The 17039-nt window shown below is 45.3% G+C and overlaps 1 protein-coding gene and 1 non-coding gene across 3 annotated transcripts in view; both read left to right on the top strand.

Annotated features, from left to right (window-relative positions):
• PPP1R16B (protein phosphatase 1 regulatory subunit 16B) overlaps positions 1 to 17039 on the top strand; it is a 187648-nt gene that overhangs the window by 17105 nt on the left and 153504 nt on the right. The gene's annotated exons all lie outside the window — the stretch shown is intronic.
• TRNAA-UGC (transfer RNA alanine (anticodon UGC)) lies at positions 2762 to 2834 on the top strand. Its single transcript has one exon. It is a non-coding gene; the product is annotated as a tRNA-Ala (tRNA).

The raw sequence follows: 17039 nt of genomic DNA, 5'->3' as shown, positions 1-17039 counted from the left end.
AGCACAAATGAGCTTTTAGCGTCATGTTTGACCCTCATTCATACAGTGTTAAAGCTACATTTATTTAACTTACTGAAACCGCAGCAAATCTGTCAAGAGCTCTCTTCAGATTCAGAGTCTGACCAATCTTTCAATTGCCAGGATAGCCATATCCTTAAACTCGCCACTTGCCATGTAGTCTTTCTTCTGATAATTTTTCTTCTGTTGAAGCTGTGACAATGTTGGCTAACCTGACAGGATTCTTTCAGCAATCACACATGCTTTGTGCAGTTCAAAGAAGGCAAATCTATATTTATTTCCTCTCTTCCCTAAATGCAGCAAACTTCCAGTCGCATGGACGTCTGCTTTCCTTCCTAGAGTTCAGTTACTTTTGGCAAGAGCTTTGCTTCTATCTCCACAGGCTATATGACATCCATGGTAGTCTGAAATTTTTGGGGGGAGGAGTTTGCATAGTGGTATAGGCTATTGTTTTGGTCTTTGGGACTTGGCTAGAGGTTTCAGACTTGTTTCCTCTTCCATTCCTGACTGAATCCATTTATGCAAAAGTTAGGATTGAGATGCAATGAACTACCCTGCAGTAAACTCCAGTTCTGCATCCTAAACCAGAAGATATTGGTTAAATACTCTATTTGGAAGCACACTAGAAAACGATTTAGCCACAGCATGACTTGTCCCCATAGCTAAGCAGGGTCTGCCCTGGTTGCATATGAATGGGAGACTTGATGTGTGAGCACTGCAAGATATTCCCCTCAAGGGATGAAGCCGCTCTGGGAAGAGCAGAAGGTTCCAAGTTCCCTCCCTGGCAGCATCTCCAAGATAGGGCTGAGAGAGATTCCTGCCTGCAACCTTGGAGAAGCCGCTGCCAGTGTGTGAAGACAATACTGAGCTAGATAGACCAATGGTCTGACTCAGTATATGGCAGTTTCCTATGTTCCTATGAGTGTGAGAGAGTGTGTGTGTGAGAGAAATTGTCCCTGGGCCACTAAGGAAAGGGGGCTCCACTAGCTGAGTGTGGGATCATCCTTCATTCTCACCCTCCCACCTCTTTGTTTCATTGGCATGCGTTGGCTCCTGATTAGAGGACTCATCTCAGCTTCAAAATAGATGAACCCTCTCCAGGAGGTGTATATGCAACACATGCGTGTGTGTGTAAGTGTCTGCATGCATGGAGAATGTATGATATTATTTGCATAGGAAGGAGAGAAAGGAGAATATTTGGTTACTTTTCTTTTGCAGCAAAGACATGGTGGGGGGCATCTTAACTTTTGTCCCAGGGCCCGCTCCAGCCTTGCATTGCCTCTGATGAAATATGAATGTTCCTAGCCTTATACTGCAACAGGTTTGGTCAGTTCACTGGCTAATAGTCCAGGAGGCCACTTATGCTGCTAGTAGGAGCTAATGGTTGAGATTTAATCATCCTGAAGTATCCTATTGGGGGAAATGACCAGAATGTTATGACATGTACCCACTCTCTCTGAAGGGGTGGGGAAGATGTTAGGGGTGTGCAGAACCAGATCGAATCCAACTGGCTTCAGTTTGAACCGGCCCAGCTTGACCAGTTTGAGCTCAAACCAAACTGGCCTCAAAAAAAAAAAGCTGGCCGGTCCAAGTTCAAACCAAACCAGGCCTGGTCCGTTACAGACTGGTTCAACCCAGTTCAACGGTTCAAGGGGCTATGCTTGTAAAAGTCTTCTGAGGGAGGCCGGGGGAGGGGCAGCAAGAGGGCACTTTACCAGTGGGGGCAGTGGTTCCTCTCAACCCTAGTTCTTCCCCCAGCAGTGTGGCCCACACGGTGGTGGCACGGTTCCATCCTCTGTGCATGCGAGAGGTCATGCAAATGATCACGCTGCTGGTGGGGGAGCACCGGGGTTTAGAGGAGCCGCCGCTGGCACCACTGGTAAGGTGCCCTGTCATCACTGCCCCCTCCCCCGCCACCCTGGTCAGGCAGGATTCCTTTTTGCTTGTAAAGGGGAATCCTCACCTGATTCCCCTTTTCTAGCATAGCCCATCAAACCAGTTCTATCCACTTCCATTGAATGGACCAAAGTAAGAACATAGGAAGTTGGCTTATACTGAGTCAGACCATAGGTCCATCTAGCTCAGTATTGTCTACACAGACTGGCAGCCGCTTCTCCAAGGTTGCAGGCAGGAATCTCTCTCAGCCCTATCTTGGAGAAGTCAGGGAGGGAACTTGAAACCTTCTGCTCTTCCCAGAGCGGCTCCATCCCCTGAGGGCAATATCTTACAGTGCTCACACTTCTAGTCTCGCTTTCATATGCAAACAGGATGGACCCTGCTTAGCTAAGACAAGTCATGCTTGCTACCACAAGACGCAGATCATTGGTTTGGTTTCAATTCTGTTCAAATTCAGACCGAACCACAAAACCCAGTTCCGTGCACACCCCTAGCAGATGTAGGAAAGTGAAAGGAAGAAAAGCAGAAGCTTGGGACAGATTCTGAGTATCGGACAGATGTAGACTAAGTGATGGAGAAACTGGAATGGAGAAGCAGGAGAACGAGATGAAGCACCTTAGTGTGCAAAATTTTCTCCCTGGGGATCTGACATAATCTGTTGCTGCTTGTAGGAGTGCTCTGCTATTTCAACTTCTCCAAATACTTGCCATAAGACACCATAAAGTCTTCACTGATCTCTTCTCCAGAGGAAGCCAGAATCCAAGTCACATTGCATTCCTAGAAATTCTCACCACTCCGATATGTGAGGAGCATAAAGTTTTACAGCAGGGGTGAACAAATGGCCTTTGGGGGCTGTAGCTCAGTGGCAGAGCATCTGCCTTGCATGCAGAAGGTTCCAGGTTCAATCCCTGGCATCTCCAAATAGGTCTGGGAAATAGTTCTGTCTGAAAACTTGAAAAACCACTGCCGGTTAGTGCAGACAATACTGAACTGGAAGGACCAACAGTCTGATTCATAAGGCAGCTTCCTGTGTTTTTATCTCTGGATGATCTGCAGTAGATCAGCAAGAGTTTCTGCTTCCCAACTGCAACAAAAAAAAAACACCAAAAAAAAACCAAAAAAAAAAAAACCCCAAAAAAACACCCACCCAGGCTGTTGAAATGAAGAGTTTTGTGTGTGGTAGGAAGAGAAACTAGGAGGAAAGACTAGTATGTGTGGAAAGACTGAGCTAAGTTCTGGTACAGGAAACCAATTTCTGGGCTGAGCATATATTCAGAGACATGGTGCTCCCACATTCTCAAATGTTTCTTGCTGAGAGAGGAGATTCACCGCAACAGATCTGGTTAAAGTAGATCCAAATGCTGAATATTTAAATCATTATATGGAAACACAAGGAGTGTGATTCTTCAGTACCAATGCCACTGACGAAGGCTGCAATGGTCAAAATGCGTTTGGTGCAGGACATTAAATTGGATAAGTACCTCCTTGCACTGTGCCATTCCACGGGAGGACAAGCGACATTTGGAACCGTTCATTCTACATTATGGATACAAAAGCTTTGTCATTCCCATGTGTCTTAGGACATATGCTACCTACCTTTTATGAAGCAAGACTACAGATGTGTGATTCCAGATAGTTTAAAACCTAAATGTATTAACAAACATAGATAAAGGCATAAAACATATAGCTGTGTTTAGGGAGGCTCTTTGTTTGGCGAAAGTATACTTCCTCCATGACTCTACAAGGTTTTGTATAATCAGTGTGTGCTACCTGAGCCACTAAGTTACATCTGGTTCTGCTAAGGATTGTAGATTGTTACAGTACAGCAGTTTTAGCATCACAATGGTCCATCATAATGATCCTAATGGTTCTTCAATCATAATGGCCCTTCAAGGTGGTTCATTTAAAAGTAATTCCCAAGTACTTCCTTGGGATTCCAGGAAGAAACAAAATAGATTCCACAAGCCTGAAGTATAGGAGGAGATGGACAAATAGTCCCTACATTCTTTCTCCTGGTAAGTACAGGCAAACCTCCATTTACGGACCCGACATCCATAGTTCTGAGTATCCACAGTCAGGTAGTTGACACCCAACCTCGGCATAAATGGGGAAAGCGGGGTGGTCAAAGCATTAATTTCATGTATGCGTGGGTTCAGGGTCTTCTGGCCACCATTTTCAGGAGAGGAGCCATTTTGTGGCTCATTTTTTAAAAAAATCAAATATCAGCTATTTTTCGTGTGAAAATGCTGCATTTGGGATTTTTAGGGTCATTGCTGGACACCTGGAGACCCATGGAGCATGGTAGGGCACTTTTCCCAAAGTTTTTAGGCCCCCTTTTCACTGTCTTTTGCCGTTTTCCACGCCTCCATGAACTTAACCCCCCCCCCCAAGTCCCATTGACTCAATGATCCCATTATCCACAGTTCTGGTATTTGTGGTTGTAGTGGAGAACGGAACCCCCACAGATAATGGGGTTCACCTGTAGTTTGAGGTGCATATCTTTACAGGCAAGAATTACTTTAAAGTAAAGTTGTGCCATCGAGTCAGTGTCGACTCCTGGCAACCATAGAGCTATGTGGTTTTCTTTGGTAGAATACAGGAGGGGTTTACCATTGCCATCTCCCGCGCAGTATGAGATGATGCCTTTCAGCATCTTCCTATATTGCTGCTGCCCAATATAGGTGTTTCCTTTGGCTTACTCTTATTCTTTGTTGCAGCTCTCTGGCTTGATACCAGAGAACTGATGCAGCAATATCAATGTGCCCTCTATTCCAAGCTTCCAAGAGATGAGTCCAGAAACAGCAGCTCAGTGGTTTTGATTTGTAAGGTACTTGGCAAGTATTTCTAGTTGATACTGAAAGTAATCAAAGTTGTCAGAATGAAATCTGCTAAAGTCCACCCTCATGGCACATTTCCCTGGAGGATCTCTCAGCATGCCAGCACAAGCTGACTTATCTGAATACATCTGCATGTATTGCTGGTCCAAAAAGCTACTTTCCCATTGGCTTCTTCCTGCTTTGTGCACAAGGACATTCTAGATGCATCTGCTCTTCAAGACAGATTGGTGTGTATTTTGAATTTTGCAGGCACTTCTTTTGAGGTACAGAAACTATGGCCTTTTCACATACTCATTTGCATCTAGGTTTTATCAACTTATCACAATCTTATTTATACTTTGTAAACTACTTTGATAACTTCTGTTGACATTTTCTTTATTCTTCTTCTTTTTCTTATTCGGAGGAGGAGGAGGTTTAATGTGGGTTACCAACATTAGTGTGATTGAGTGAACCCACACCAAGCTGGTTTTTGGCTTGAGATGAACCTTGGATCTTTCCCAGTGAAGTCTCATTGTAGGGCTGACTGTTGTTACAATCCTAGGAACTGGGGAAGAACCCCCAGGACCCCTACATCCTCATGCTAGGATCTGCGATACTTTTATTTCCTATAGATTCATCAAGCCTTTTAAATATATCTGTGTTCTTGAACAGAAATTTGTCTTTGGATATGGCCCATTTATATTTAATATTGTTTATCCAGATTCCTAGCCAGCCAGCATTGCTTGAGGTACTTGGAAAAGTCCACTTATCTTGGGATAGTCTGGCTGCCCGATGAAGTTGTTGATGTGTGCAACATCTGCATTTGGTCCAAGTTGCTTCCTCCTTTTGACATCTGAAGAACCTCCAGTTGGATGATTAGTAGCGATGGTACATGCACATTTCTGTCCTGTCCACAAGGCAGAGGCCAGGCAAGATGTCAGGTCCTTGGATTGATCCCAGGGAAGAAGCTGACTCACTACTGTCTGAAGGCAGACTGAGCTCTAAGTGCCCTGGAGCCTAGATTTCTTCTCCTGGGCTCTGCTTCCGTGTCGAGAGTGTCTGAGCTTTAAAGGAGCTGCTGCCCATTCAAGTTGTTCTTCCCTGCCTTGCTGGCAGTACTGATATATAGATAATAGGGGCTGTGGTGATGGAGGAGGCCAGTTTGGTGGTGTATTTGGATCCCACGGGTGTTACCTCAGGGGCCTCTGACCCTGATGGGGCTTCCTTGAAGAGCTCTAACCCCAGCTTCAGTTTCAGTGGTCTGGCTCCACCTTCCCACATGGGTGTGGCGACAGGCTGGGCCATGACAATTTTCTCTTTTCCTCGTCATTCCATTTATAGTTCTACTTGCAATTCTTGCTGAAGTTGACTTCTGTGAGATGATTGGCGTTCTCTCCCTGTGTGCTGTGCCATGTGCCTGCCTTGGTGGTGCCTCCACGGAATAACACTGATCAAATGCCACTGGTATAGAAATACATGAAATGATGTGCTTTGAAAGGAGCGATATAAACAGGTCTGTTTAGCAGATTCAGTACCAGAGGGCAAGTGGCTGTCATTGTTCTTAGAAGAATACAGCAGAGAATTGCTGGCCGCGGTTTCCAACCCTAACAACTGAATTATACTTATCCCAAGGGATGCATTGAAGTGCATATTTCAAACAACTTTAAGAGGTGGCTATTTGTTATCCCTGTTTACAGACAAAGGAGCAAGTCACATGATGTTTTCCCTTTTAGATTTTCATTCTTTATTGATTTTTTCCCATCAACTTGAGTGGAATGTTCAAACTGGCTAATTAAATAGCTTATCAAGTGTGTACTATGAGATTGATAGCCATTCTTAGTTGAAGAAGTCTACTCATTCTGGTATAGGCTGTTTGAAAGTCTGTGTGCATCAACAACAATTGATTTGAGTGGAGTAGATCCATGCTGGAAAACAAAGGTTGGAATAATGGCTGTGTGAATTGGTCCAGAATCATAGTCTCATCTAAAGTGTGTACACATTGCTAATTTATGATAAACGATGGGAACTATTATAAAAGTGTAAGGGGGGATCCTGGCAAATTGTATCCTCATTGGGCCTGTTCAGAGACTTGCCAACTGGCCCAGTTAAAACTACACATAAAGGGGTGTTCAGATGAAAGTGTACTGGGTGCAGGAGGTAGGGATGTGCATGAACTGGCTCAGCAGCCGCAGGTGGGGCAGGGATCAGGTCCTTTTTAAAAGGAGGCATGCAGGTCCTTACCTGCTGCTCCACTGCCCCACTGCTCATCCGGGTCCGGTGCTGGCGTGCAAAAGACCGCATGCGGCAGCTTCCCTGTTCACAGCAGCCTGCATACAGCATCAGCACACACATGCGGCGAGACCTATGTATCCATATCCCTCCCCCGTATGTTGAACTGGGTTGGTCAGAGTATCTTGAACCATTGCTAACTTTAGTTTCTTATCTGTACAAGTGCTGAAATTGACTAGACCAGCTACAACCTGCTACTGGTCTAATCAATTTCACTCCTAAGAGAAAACACACTACTGAGAGCAAGGGAGACTCACACTTTTTCTTACTTTATAGGGCTGCTGTGTGTGTGGACACATCCTTGCATGCACTTAAATATGTACAAGGGTACAAGAGCAGAATGCAGAATTTTAAATTCCGTCGGATGCTGAATTCACTAGACTATGTTGTATGTATAATCTTTCTATAATTCTATGTATAATCTTTAGTTTGCATAATTAAATGTACATTATTCCTAAGTGAAATAAGAGAACTTATTTTTAATCTTCTCTGGAAAAGGCAAGTTAAGTGTGGGAAGAAGTTTGCTGTGTTGAGAAGATGGTTTTGAATTACCATGTTGCAAATTTCCTGTTTTTCTTTTTCTTCTCCTGGAATTACGGAAGTGAATTGAATGGCTATTTTTTCTATTCTCACTTAGACCAACTCAGTGGCATTCAGGGTGAATGAGGCTAAATGGGGAGAAGGAAGCCAATCTGTTAAATAGAATTTTATCAGGAGGAAGAGGGTGTGTGTGTGTGTGTGTGTGTGTGTGTGTGTGTGTGTGTGTAGGCAAAGTTTCTTACATAACGCAGACATGGTGTTTATATCTATTGATTCTCACAATGCCTGAAACTGTGAGAAGGCAATCTAGGCTAACTAAGTGGGTTTCTTGGTCAGATTGGCAGGGTAACTGACAGGCAAGTCCAGGATGGGGCTAGGGGCAGAAAAAATTAAAGAAGTGGCTTGGGAGGCAGCAATATTTACAGCAGGCAACTGGCTACTTGTGCTGTAGCACTCTCTGTGGCATTGTGGGAGAATCCGGGGCAGACTATTCAGATAGTTCCATGCAATGGCTTTGGGCAGGGAAACATCCTAATCTGATGTTCAGAAATTTCCATATGCATACTTCTGGAGGTTTTTCACACATAGCTCTATGCTTCAGGGTATCTGAAGAGTGAAACTGTCCGAGGCATTTTAATTCAAGGACTTATATGGATCATTTGCGTAGCCATCAGCATCTCCATCAACACCTGCGAAGAAAGCATAAGCCCGGGAGTTTCCCCCCCCCAAGCTTCTGGAAATAGAGGTGTGTCGTCCCCCCCCCCCCCCAGACATAACAGGCTAAGTCAGAATTCACAGCCTCCCTTTAGAGAAAAACAAAGCCTTTTCTGTCCTGGTCCCTGATAGGCCACAGGGCGGCTGGGATTTGGGTTAAATCCAGCGAATATGTGGACTGGCACACTCCAATCAGGAGTGGATTCCAGGGGGTGGGGGTGGCAGGAGACCTGTCTGTAAAACCTCCTGGTGATGGTGCTGTGCCTTAGAAGTTAGGGAATGGTGGGGAGAAAGTTGATAGAAATAATTCTTTCTCACTCTCTCATAACACTAGAACCATGCCATGAAACTGATTGCCAGTAAATTTGAGACCAACAAAAGGAATTACTTTGTCACACAATGTATAATTAACCTAAGGCATTCTTTGCCACAAGATGTGGTGACAGCCAACAGCCTGAATGGCTTTAAGAGGGATTTAGATACATTCATGGAGGACAGGTCTATCCGTGGCTACTAGCCTGAGGGCTATAGGCCACCTCCAGCCTCAGAGACAAGATGCCTCTCAATACGGGTTGCAGAGGAGCAACAGCAGGAGAGAGGGCATGCCCTCAACTCCTGCCTGTAGGCTTTCCAGAGGCATCTGGTGGGCCACTGTACAAAACAGGATGCTGGACTAGATGGGCCTTGAGCCTGATCCAGCAGGGCTGATCTTCCATTCTTATGGATCTGTGCGAAGCTTCAGGCAAAGCGGAACACTCTGCCTAACCCCCCGGCACCATGTGGAGACTTCCATTCTCATCATGCGGTGCCACACACTTTTATTTATGATAAATAAATAAATAAAATACCTTTCGTTCTGGTACTAACGCACTGATGTGTGCTGTTGGCATGACCCTGTTCTTGCAGAAGTGGCTAGACCCCGTGCTTGTCTTTGTATCTGCACATACCATTGGGGCATTATTCAAAAGCAGCTGGTGGCAAATACAGCAGAGCTGTTTGGGGGATGAATCTGGGGACTGGGCTGCCTTGCTGAGGAATCCAAACTGGCTCTTGTGCAGCCATCCTTGCTCTTCACACGTGGTTTAGGACGAAATCCTGGAAGTAGATTCTTTTGAACTTAGTGGTATTCCTTCATATGATTGTATTTAGGATGAGGGGCACATTGGGAAGAAAAATGGGGGCACGTTGGGAAGGGAAGAGCAGCCCTGCAGGGGTTGCTTCATTCAACCAAAGCTTCTTTCTGTTTCCAGTAGCGGCCAGCCAAATGGCTCTGGAAAGCTCACAAGCAGAGCATGAAAGCTCTGTTGGCTGTTCCAGGTGGCTTCCTGCATATGGCATGGAGGCAAATAGCCTGTGAAGGAGGGTCTGTGTAGCGTTCATGGCTAAAAGCTGTTGATAGATGGGCCGTAGCTCATTGGAAGAGCATCTGCTTTACATGCAGAAGGTTCCCGGTTCAGTCCCTGGCATCTCTAGGTAGGGCTGGGAAAGACTCCTGCTTGGATCCTTGGAGAGCCTCTTCCCATCAAAGTAGACAATACTGAGCTAGATGAACCAGTGGTCTGACTTGCTATAAGGCAGCTTCCTTTGTTCCTATGCAGTAGGTTAGGTTAGGCTGAGAGATAGTGACTGGCCCATTTATGTCATGGGACCAGTTCAGACATGCCTTACTGGCCCAAACGTTAAAAAGAGGCAATGCCGAGAGCATGCCCACATCGGGATGTCTTCCATGCATGATGTCCCAATGGATGTGCTCTTGGCACCTCTCCTTCTTAATGATATGACTTGCTTATATCTTTCGGGGGAAAGCAACTGGCCCTATCCAACCCCAGCACAGCATCCCTCCAATCATTGTTCCCTCTAACAGGGATTCCCAAATGTTATTCACTACAACGCCCAGCATCCCCAGCTGCAATGGCCTTTGGATGGGGATTATGGGAGCTGTAATCAACAACATCTGGAAATCCCTTTAGAAGGAACACTGACTCCAATTACTATTGCTGGTGTCTACCTTGTGTTTCTTTTTTGATTGTGAGCCCTTTGGCAACAGGGCATCTTACTATTCTCTTTTTTCCTATGTAAAATGCTTTGAGGACATTTTTGTTAAGATTATAGACATATTCTCAACAACAGAAATAATAAGTATCATACAAACTGGCCGCAAAGGAGTTAACTTTTTGGATATCAGTTTGTTGGGGGATAAATGGGGGGGGGGGCTCCTTCAGTCCTGTGTCAAATTCCCTGTCTTCTGCCATTCTAGTTTGCATGGAATTCTGTGATGCATTTGGCAAAGAAAAATATGTGATGCAATATATTTATCTATGGATTCTCTGATCATTTTTTGACTGAAATCATCACAGTGTCACTATGAATAAAATATAAAACAATATCATTTCAGTATTCATTCATTAAAATTAAAATTCTAACAATGTTTGAATAAAAATAGGATTTCCCCTTTCCTAAGCAGGGACCACCCTGGTTTGCATTTGAATGGGAGGCTACATATGTGAGCACTGTACAATATTCCCCTTAGGGAATGGGAGCACTGTGGAAAGAGTACCTGCATGCTTGTATGCAGAAGGTTCCAAGTTCCCTTCCTGGCATCTCCAAGATAGGGCTGAGAGAGACTCCTGCCTGCAGCCTTGGAGAAGGGTGGGGTGGGGGTTTCTTTAAGGGAGACAGAGCTCTCTGGAGTCCCTGCACCATCCTGGAAGGCATGCACGGAGTGCTGGGAAGTGTAGCCCTTCCCAGTGCTTTCCCCACAGAGCAATTTAGATAGGTCTCTGTCTCTCTTGACGTACCCTCCCAGCACTGAAAAAAGTGCAGTACTGTGCAGAGGTCAGCACAGGAGGAAATGGCTCTCGCTTTGAAGGTTTTTTGTTTTTTTTAATAGTGAAGAAGCAGTTTGAATTAAGTACTCAGGATAGTTATTTTTAGCAACTTTATTCTGGCAAACCAGTGAGCAAATTTAAATCAGTGCAGCAAAGATTTTCCATGGATCACCTGGATCTGCCTCATGGATATCCAGGGTCCATGGACCCCAGATTAAGAAGTCTTGCTGTAGTAGAGCCTCTGGCCCCCTTTCTCTGTTTATGCTGACTTTCCTCTTCTTAGCAGGTAATTGTTCCTGCTTCTTCATCTTGGAATCCCTAGAGAAAGTTAGCCACTACAGAAGACCCATGACAAGCACAGAAAAAGGCCATTCATGGCTCTGTGGCCCCCTCCATCGTCTTCTATCCATCACCAGGGCAGCCTGCAGAATTCTCAAGGGTCAGAGCCTAGTTTACACATGGCAACATCTCACATGATGAATGTAAGATATAGCCAGGCTCTCAGGTGACGAAGAGCTGGCACATGATCGAATTTAAAGTGGTCACCCATTCGTCAGAGTTCATTTGTATCAGTTCAGTGTCTTTTGGCACTGTATCATCTGTAGTAGACAAGTCACCACTCAGAAATAGGTGTAAATTTGAAACGTGTGTGTACAAAATGATTTCTAGAATGTATAACTAAAGGAAAGTACACTTTCCAAGTGGTTCTATAATGAAAAGCTGTGAGGACAGGGAAAACTCAGATCATAAGGAAGTAAAATTAATAAGTGTCCACTGGCGTTCTATTTATATATACTATGGGACGGTCTACTTTGTAGTGCAAAGCAAAGGGATGACCTTTCTCTATACCTGATACCTGGAAGGTCCTTGCTTAATGGACATGGAAAGTTGAGATTTCTGGAGCGAAAGCTGTGCTTTGGGACTCCCTCTCTCTTGGGAAAGGAGGGAAGTGTGAAAATCAGTTTTTAAATACATTATAGCATTTGACTGCAGGAGAAATTGATCCATTTGAAACAAAAATACATTAAACAGGAAGTTTGTGTATGGGAGAGGGAGAATATGAATTTGCTACTATTGATGGAAACGTGAAAATGTATATGATTAGGAGTGATTCAAAAAAGTGGTCCTGTTTTTCCTTTGGCACCCAAAGTGGGCAATTCGCATGACAGCTAGCATCTTTACAAGTTGCCATAGTTCTTAGTGTTTGTGTCTTAATGCTACTCTTTGCATGTTTCCGATACACATTTCTTCCCCTGAGGGGGCTCTCTATGTCAGAGCTGCACAACTCAAATGCCCTGGTGGGCCAGAACCATCCACAACTTGGCATGCAGGGGCCAAGGTTGAACATCTAGCACATGATTACATTAAAATTAAAAAATATTATTAGTTACTAGTGCATCTACTCCCCCCGTCAATGGACCGATAGTTTCAACCAAGGATAGTGGCCAGAGAATAGGTCCTGTCCCTGCTCAATCAGTGGGGCCCCTAGAGTGCATGCCAGCCCCAAACAAATGCCAAGTCCTCTCCTCTCTCTAAGTTGTTGTTGCTTTCAGGCTGCAATGCTAGGCATGCTTACATGGGAGTAAGCCTCGTTGGGCACACCATGGAGGATATTTCTGAGAAAGCATGCACAGGATGGCTCTATAAGGCAGTTTTCTGCTCCTGTGTTGCTGCAGGATACCTGGGGGCCAGTGAAATAGTCCCTGTGGGCCGAATCTGGCCCCGGGCCTTACGTTGTGCAGGCATGCTCTATATTATGGTTGCGCTTAGGTGTCCTGTCCCGACCCGCCAAGTCCAAGCAACTCCCCGGTATACAGGTGAGCTGCAGACAATGAAGCAAGCTGGTAGATGGCTTGAGCATCGTTGGCGGAAAACTCAGAATGAATGTGACCAAACACAGGCTAGAGCCCATATCAGGGCCTACTCTATGGCAGTGAGTGTGGCGAAGAAAGCTTGCTTTTCTGCCATTATTGACATACAGCGGAGCTTTTTCTAGTGGTTGGGGGCCTTCTAGGCGAGGGTCCTAAAAGACAATCAAACAGAACCCTCGGCAGCCTTCTGTACCAATCTGCGTTACATTTTGCAGATAAAATTGCTCGCATCCATTCTGACTTGGATGCTAAGGTTTTTGCACCCCCAGAACTGGATGTTGCCCATGCACTGTCTGGTCTTGTGATATTGGATTGTTTGCAGACTGTGTTGCCTGAGGAGGTGGACAGGCTGCTTGGAAAGCTGAGGCCCACCATGTGCGTGCTCGACCCTTGCCCTTCATGGCTGGTGAAGGCTGCAAGGGAGGCACTGGGTCCATGGGCGGCAGGGGTGAGGAATGCCTCTCTAAAGGTGGTGCCCCCTCAGCTGAAGAAGGCAGTCATTAGGACCCTCCTTTAAAAAAACACACAACCCTCTTTGGACCCAAATGATTTGAATAACTTTAGACCAGTCTCTTAATTTCCACTTATTGGGCAAGGCGTTGGAGAGTGTGGTAGCGTCTCAGCTTCAAGCAGCCCTGGATGAATCTGATTACTTAGCTCCTTTCTAGTCTGGCTTCCAACCTGGATACTAGACGGAAACTGCCTTGGTCACCCTGGTAGATGACCTGCGCTGGGAGATAGACAGAGGGAGTGTGATGCTATTGATTCTCTTGGACCCTTTGATACTATCAACCATGCTTTTGTGGCCCCTCAGCTTTGGAACACCCTCCCTGAAGAGCTTCATCATGCTCCTTCTCTCAATGTTTTAAAAAAGCAATTGAAAACACATCTTTTAAAAGAGGCTTTTTAATGTTTCATCTCTATTTATATCTGGTAGGTTCTTTAGTTTTTATAGTTTTAAAATAACTTTTAATTTGAAACCTTTTTTTACAAAATTGTAATTTTGAGTGTGGTTTTAGCTTGGTCTTTTAACTTGTTAACCAAATTTAAGTTAACTTAACTTAAGAAGTTAAGTTAGTCTTATTTTACATTGTATCTTTTTATTATATTGTGAGCTGCCGCGAGCAGTAGTATACTATAAATATTTTAAATAAACAAACAAACATAGAAATACAAGCAAAATGCCCACCAAACTGTGGGAACAGAGCATAACAATGAACTAAAGTGAGTACGTGGGTAGTCAGCTTTTTACAGCTGCATTCATTCCTTTTGCTTTCAGGCCTGTTGAGCCTAGCCGCATTTGCCTCTTTCTGTACTATGAGGTGTGTTGGTTGCTCGATGTGCAAATAGATCTGAGATGAGGATGGAGATTGGTGTAATTGCTGCTGACATCAAAGGCATTCATTTTGCTCTTAAGCTGGGGAAAGCACTGCAGTATTTGTGCCCCTAGAACTCTAGGAGATGTATATTTTTGGAGGGTGAGGGAAGTATCCTCTTTCTCATGTGAAAAGTTTCAGGTTGCCCTTATAAAAGCTATTAGCCTTCCTTCTCAGCTTTCTGAAAGTACTTCTCCCACACATTTTGATAAAGTAATTTGGGAGGGGATGGATGGACAGACACTCTCAGATCAGAGCATTAAAGATATAAGCATGCATGTGCACATTCATCCTTGAAAGCATATGGAGATGTTGCATCACCAGATGGACACTGCACAGCTCAACGCTAGAAGGCTGAACGCTGTGCAAGCTCTTAGGTAGCTTGCAGTGGAGTTGCCAAGCCAAACAAAAGCAGGTCAAAAGCGGGGCCTAGGCAACGAGGATCACGGCTTCCCAGATCTATTGCATCTTGTAAAGTAGAACTGCAGCAGCTGCTGCAGCTTCAGGATTCCTTTTCCTGGGGCTTAAGTGTCATGCCAGTGCACAGCTCAATTACTCAGGCCATGGATGGGAGCACAGATGAAAGAAGCCGCTGCCTTTCCAGCGCTTTCTTCAGTTCAAACCCTGCCTTGGAAGACCTAAGCCTGTGCACCAAGGCAGGGAGCAAGTGCATAGCTCTCGTGCAAGGATAGACTTGCATTTTTGTTCTTCAATGCTGATGTTCCTTTAGATGGGAGAGCTCGAAATGCCTGAACCAGAGAATCCACATGTCACATTGGCCTCTGACCCAGACTGCTGCTGGGTGATGTTTCACTCAAATACTGAGCTCATTTTTTAAGTGACGCCACGTTCTGCCTAAAATACGAGCAGGCCCTTGGCAGAGGCATCTTTTCCTTTGGATAATCCAGCCCTGGACAGCGGCCAGCCTCTTATTGGCATGTTAGCTGCCAGCCACCACTGAGAAGCTAATCCACTGCTTCAGGATGACAAATGGAATGATTGTGTATTGAAACAGCTCAGGTAAGAAGGAACACCTGTCTTAGGTAGGGGGAAATATATATATTTTTAAAAGCAATTGCTGCAGAGGCCAGCCCTACTTAGTTAAACAAGAGGTCCCCTCTTACACACCTGTATTTCAACATGATCACTATTTATTAGGCCTGTGCAAAGCAGCCCTGCTTTGCTTTGGGGTCCACTTTGGAGCTTCCATAGTGTTCCAGTTTGGCTTGGCCTCCTTTGGTCCTGCATCAAGGGGGCCTGCTTTGCTTCAAGCTGAAGCCTTCAGCCGCTTGAAGCTTTGCTTTGGCCCTTCCACCTCTAAAATTAGGCCCTTCCACCACTAAAACATCCTCCTCTAAAGCTGGACCTGAGCACCAATGGCTGCAGCCTTAGAAAATACTACACATCCCAGGAGCACTCACACCATTTCCTGAACTCCAACGTAAAGCTGTGGAAGGTGGCTGCTTGCTCCCTTGTGGCAGGGAGTGAAGAGGAAGAACAGACTTGTTTCCTGTTCCTTGCTGGTTCTGGTAAGTATTTGGAGGGGTGAGGATGCTGGAGCAAAGCTTCAGGTATCTGAAGGGTTTGGTCCAGTTTACTTCTCTTTGACCCCACTTCTGCCCTCTCCAGATGGTGCTTCATTGTGGGTGGAAGAGAGTTGAAGTGGTCTGAACCTGATCAGGCCCCTGGAGCTTTTTAACACCCCTATTGTTTATTATTGTGACATTGGTTAGGACTTCTTAGAATCCAAAGAAACCCAAAACATCCAGTGTATTGCCACAACATCCTGCTTATGGACTTCCAAGAGGCATCTGGCTTCTGTGTGCCCTGAGAGAGTTGCTCTGCCATCACGTGAAAGTTATGGGCATTGAAGATCAGCTGTGGGCCCTTCCGAGGGCCATGATCCCCCAGCAACTGCACAGTAATGGTGGTCCTCTTGCTAACATCCGAACAGCTTTGCTTGCAAGTTTCTTTTAGATTCCAGTTCCCCCTGGCATGAACTTGGAACTACTGATGGCAATTGTAGAAGAGCCCCAGTACCCCCAGTACAGTAAATGTCTTAAAGTTGCCATAGTAGGAAGAATTCCATGCATGTGAAACCAAGGAAAGCCCAACTCGCAATCTGGAAATAGGTCCCAGGATTTTTAAGCAAGGATGATTAGAATGATTAGGTTTGTGGAGTGGAGGGCAGGTTTAGGCTATCTTATTTGCTTCACCTAATCATTGCAAGCTAGAAGGCATGCACAGAAACAACAAGTCGTATATGGATGCCGATATCCACCCTGGTGAAGGAGCAATGCTGGCACACAACATCATGAGTTTTGGGGATGGGGCTGTAGCTTGTTGGTAGAGTATTGGCTTGGCATGCAGAAGGTTCCAGGTTCAATCCTTGGCATTTCCAGGTAGGACTGCACTAGCCAATCTTTCAGTTGGCTAGAGCAGGGGCACCCCAACTTTGCATGACTTGTCCCCTTAAGCTAAGCAGGGTCTGCCCTGATTGCATACAAAAGGGAGACTAGAAGTGTTTGCACTGTAAGATACTCCCTTTAGGGGATCTTGCTGCTCTGGGAAGAGCATCTAGGTTCCAAGTTCCCTCCCTGGCATCTCCAAGATAGGGCTGAGAGAGATTCCTGCCTACACCCTTGGAGAAGCCGCTGCCAGTCTGTGTAGACAATACTGAGCTAGATGACC

This window comes from Hemicordylus capensis, chromosome 4 (genome assembly GCF_027244095.1).
Source record: "Hemicordylus capensis ecotype Gifberg chromosome 4, rHemCap1.1.pri, whole genome shotgun sequence".
Lineage (NCBI taxonomy): Eukaryota > Metazoa > Chordata > Lepidosauria > Squamata > Cordylidae > Hemicordylus > Hemicordylus capensis.
The sequence above is the reverse complement of the archived record's forward strand: the minus strand, read 5'-3'. Positions and strand labels throughout refer to the sequence as shown.